We start from the raw sequence: 5,219 nt of genomic DNA, 5'->3' as shown, positions 1-5,219 counted from the left end.
GGTAACACAATTTTACTTTTAAATGGTTTGCCAATTCCCTGTCAATTGTTCGACGAGGACAGCAATTTTACGTATACTCCAAAATTAGGGCCAGACTTCTTCATGCCAGATAATGAGTATATGACTAATAGAGTCAATAGTGTAGCGACCAGTAGTTGTAGCTCGGGTATTCACTTTGTTGCCTTTCTTCTGTTGCATATAATATATTTTCATCTGCCTCTTATCTTTATCAGTTTCCTGTGTTTACTTGCATGTAGATATGGCTACTCCCAATATCTTTGACATGTACCAGGCCAAAGAAGAAGAGGAGGTTCCCCAATTCCAACGGAGATCCAAGAGGAGAACTGGCGAATCCAGCCGAGGCCCTCCGGCCAAGAAGGGTCGAATAGAAGACCTTCCCAAGGACGCGCCAACTGGGCAGACTCCTAGGCCAACGGGACAATCTCATCCACCAGCTCCAACTGAGAAGCAGACTCCTCCTCCCCCACCGAATCCTCCGGCTGCATCCGCCAAAGATGAAGTTGTTCGTGACGAAGCTCTTGGGGCTAAATTCATGAGCCGTACCCTTCAATCGGCTAGGGATCGCCTTGACCGCATTGGCAAAGGTGACCGTGTCAGGGATGCAATGGTCGAGGCTGAAAACTTGGGGGCTGAGCAGGTTCTGAATAGGGCCTTGAATGAAATCTCCAGTGTGAGTACTTCTCCACTTTTTTAAACCTTAGACTTTTATTCTTCACGGCAGGCTCTAACTTTCTCCTTTGTTCACAGGCTTTGCTGTCTGCTCTCACTGCTCGCACCCGTATCCAGGCTTCCATCGAGCAGGCCAAGGCAAAGGCCACTGAGAGTCATCAAGTGAAGGCGGCTGAGGAGCTTTCGGCTGCCGAGGCCAGGCACGCCAAAGAGTTGGAGGCACTGGCTCGAGAGAGGGATGCTGCGGTGACCAAATTGTCAGAGGATGAAGCCGCAAAAGACGCCGCCGTGAAGTTGAGGCAAGAGTATCGAGAGTTCAATCAAGCTCATCTTCGCGAGATCAAGCATCTGGGAGAGATACTCAAGTCCAAGGATGAGGCTATTGTCACTCTTGGAGGCAAGGTGAAGCAGCTGGAGCTTGACAACTCCAAAAATCTTGAAAAGTATAAGAGGACGACGCTCCGATGTTTCTACAATTTCTGGAAACATAATCAGGGTGCCGACTTTAGCTATCTTTCGGAGGAAGTCAGGGCTGCTGAGTTGGCTCGCTGCACCGCCCAACTGGCCGAGGAGGAGGCGAGATTGAGGATCCTCGCCTCTCCAAGCATCGTTGGTGTGGAAGAAGAAGAAGTTGTCGAGGACGCGACCAACCAGGATGCTGCCCAGGACCCTCCGGCCCCGAATGCCTCTTAAACTTTCTCATTTATTTTTTCTTTCTTTTTGGCTATACGACCCACGGGTCGTGATGCAAAGAAAATAATTTCTTTTTAAACTTTGCTGCATGGGCAGTAAACCCTTTTTTCTTTTACTCGAACAGTTACATCCAAGCAGCGATACTTGTGGTGTAAAAGCTTAAATCTTGATGCTATAATATCTTTATAACATTTGTCCGTATGACCGAACTTAGGATAGTACTTTGGCATAACTTAACAAAACATAAATTTTGAAAAATATTCTAAGTACTGTAGCATGCTTTCACTCATTTTGTTCATGTGTTTACATACCTTGCGAGTATGCTTTGCTATCGATGTGCCTTATATGCCCCCCAAGTGATCGAGGAGATTTAGGTCCTTGGTCACTTGCCCTGACCATGGCCTGTTCGAACATTCCTGTTCGTGCGGAAAAATGATACTTGTAATACAGCAAAACAACACACGTAATGAACAAATACTTGTAAATGTAAATTGACAATGGTTGGTAAGAATGACTGGCTGCGCACAGTCCCTTATAATCTCGTATTAAAAATGGACTAAACATGTCTTTACGAGTGATTCTATAATAGAACCTTACATATACGAGCAGTTAGCCATACAGCGTGGCTAACCCTCTTTGCAAAACTTGTAAAAATTAAAAAATTTAACACAAGCCAGTTCTTTAAAAAGGACTGTTCATTGATAATACTTGCGCAGGTGTTCTCCATTCCAATAACGTGGAACGAGATCTCCGTTTAAGTGTGCAAGTTTGTATGTGCCTGGGTGAAGGACTTCTTCAATCTGGTAAGGTCCCTCCCAATTAGGTCCGAGCACTCCAGCAGTAGGGTTGCGGGTATTTAAGAAAACTCGTCGTAGCACCAAATCTCTGACGTTGAATTTTCTTTCTTTAACTTTGGAGTTAAAGTACCGGGCGACTTTTTGCTGGTATGCAGCAACTCGGAGTTGAGATTTCTCTCGTATCTCATCGATTGAGTCTAGGGACTCCATCATTAGCTGGCTGTTCTGATCTTGGTTGTAAGTTAAACGCCGATGCGAGGGAGGATCTAACTCGACAGGTAACATGGCTTCATATCCGTAAGCTAGGGAAAATGGAGTATGTCCTGTTGGTGTACGGTGAGACGTTCTATACGACCAGAGGACTTTAGGCAACTGCTCTGGCCACGCTCCTTTAGCTTCTTCAAGTCTTTTCTTCAGGGTGTCTTTAAGAGTCTTGTTTACGGCTTTGACCTGCCCGTTTGCTTGGGGGTGTGCAACTGAAGAAAATCTTTTAGTAACTCCATGCCTCTCGCAGAAATCGGTGAATAAGTCGCTGTCAAATTGGGTCCCGTTGTCTGAAACTATCTTCCTGGGCAAACCATATCTGCATACAATGTTCTTGATGACGAAGTCAAGAACCTTCTTGGTCGTTATGGTTGCGAGTGGTTGAGCTTCGGCCCATTTGGTGAAGTAATCAACTGCCACAACTGCGTACTTTACTCCACCCTTCCCTGTAGGCAGGGATCCAATCAAATCTATCTCCCATACTACAAAAGGCCACGGGCTCGGCATCTGTTTTAGTTCATTTGAAGCTGCCCGTGGAATCTTGGAGAACCTTTGACACTTATCAAATCTTCGTACATACTCCATCGAATCCTCGTTCATCGTTGGTCAGAAGTAGCCTTGCCTTAGAATCTTTTTTGCCAAACTCTGCCCCCCAGCGTGATCCCCGCAGAAGCCTTCATGCACCTCCTTCATGATTTCCTTAGCCTTTTCTGGTGTAACATACCTGAGTAGTGGCATTGAGAATCCTCTTCGGTACATAACACCATCGACCAATATGTACCTAGCAGCTCATCTTTGTAGAGTTCTGGCTTTGTTCCTATCTGTTGGGAGCATACCATTTGCCAGATACTCCAAGTACGGCGCCATCCATGTATCCTCCATTCAAATCTCCATACTGGACTAAGTTGCTTGTATGCTAGGCTCACTCAGTCTTTCAATTGGCACAATGTTCAAAGTGTCAGCATCCTTTGTGCTCGCGAGTTTGGCTAATGCATCCGCGTTTGAATTCTGATCTCGCGGGATCTGCTGGAGGGTGTACTTCATGAACTGGGCGAGCAGGTCTTTTGCTTTATTTAAGTAGGCTACCATTTTCGAACCCCGCGCTTGATATTCACCAAGGACCTGATTCACCACCAGCTGTGAATCACTGTAGATATCAAGCGTCTTTATGCTCATATCCTTTTCCATTCTCAATCCAGCGAGGAGTGCTTCGTATTCTGCTTCATTGTTTGATGCAGTGAAGTCGAACCTGATGGCGCAGTGAAATCGATGCCCTTCCGGCGTTATCAATATCACTCCCGCTCCAGCGTGCGATTCGTTGGATGAACCATCCGTGAATAGCTTCCACGAAGGAGTTTTGTCTTGAGGCTCGGGCGCTTCAGGCTGTTCGCGCTGCTCACTATCTGGGAGTTCGGTGAACTCTGCAATAAGATCGGCTAAGACTTGTCCTTTTACTGCTGCTCGCGGTGAATAGGTTATGTCGAACTGCCCTAACTCGACTGCCCACTTTAACAATCACCCAGCCGCCTCGGGTTTTTGGAGGACTTGCCGAAGGGGCTGATCAGTTAGAACCGTGATAGGATGAGCTTGGAAGTAGGGGCGCAGCTTTCTAGAGGCAAGGATCAAGCAATATGCTAACCTCTCGATTGGTGGATATCTCAATTCTGCCCCGATCAGTCTCTTGCTGACGTAGTAGACTGCTTTTTGTGCACCCTCTTCCTTTCGCACTAGCACCGCGCTGGTAGCAACTTTAGTAATCGCCAGATAAATAAACAAAGTTTCTCCTTCGATCAGCTTTAATAAGATGGGGGGCTGTGCCATATGAACTTTCAGTGCCTGGAATGCTTGCTCGTAGTGTTCTGTCCACTCAATTTTTTTATTCCCCCTAAGTAGATTGAAGAACGGGACGCACTTGTCTGTTGATTTTGAAATGAATCTACTTAGGGCTGCAATTCTTCCGATTAAACTTTGTACATCTTTGATCCTTTCTAGCAACTTCATGTCGATCAGGGCTTTTATTTTTTCGGGGTTGGCCTCGATTCCCCTTGAATTTACGATAAACCCCAAAAACTTCCCTGATCCGACTCCAAAGGAACACTTGAGGGGATTTAATTTCATTTGGTACTTGTTTAACACATTAAAGCACTCTTGTAAATCCGTCACATGCCCTTCTGCTTTTTTAGACTTTACCAGCATGTCATCCACATATACCTCCATGTTTACTCCAATTTGTTCTTTGAACATGTGGTTGACCACCCGTTGGTAAGTCGCACCAGCTTTTTTCAGTCCGAAGGGCATTACTTTGTAGCAATACAAGCCCGTATCGGTCTGAAAGCTGGTGTGATCCTCATCTGGGGGATGCATGCTAATCTGGTTATAGCCTGAATATGCATCCATGAATGAGAGGATCTCATGCCCTGCAGTAGCATCGACCAGTTGGTCGATCCTTGGGAGTGGGAAGCAGTCTTTTGAGGTCTGTAAAATCCACACAGGTCCGCCACTTGCCGTTAGGCTTGGGGACCAGCACCGGATTGGAGACCCACGACGGATAAAAAGTCACCCTTATGAATCCATTCTCCTTTAGCCTTTCCACTTCTTCTTTTAAGGCTCGTTATCTGTCTTTATCGAGCAGCCTTCTTTTTTGTTGCACGGGTAGAAAGGTCTTGTCTATATTCAGGACATGGCTGATTATTGCAGGATCTATCCCAACCATGTCATTATGTGACCAGGCGAAAACTTCCTGGTTCTCTCGCAAGAATTTCACCAGTGCGTGCT

This window comes from Humulus lupulus, chromosome X, assembly GCF_963169125.1.
Source record: "Humulus lupulus chromosome X, drHumLupu1.1, whole genome shotgun sequence".
Lineage (NCBI taxonomy): Eukaryota > Viridiplantae > Streptophyta > Magnoliopsida > Rosales > Cannabaceae > Humulus > Humulus lupulus.
Note: the sequence above shows the minus strand (reverse complement) of the source record.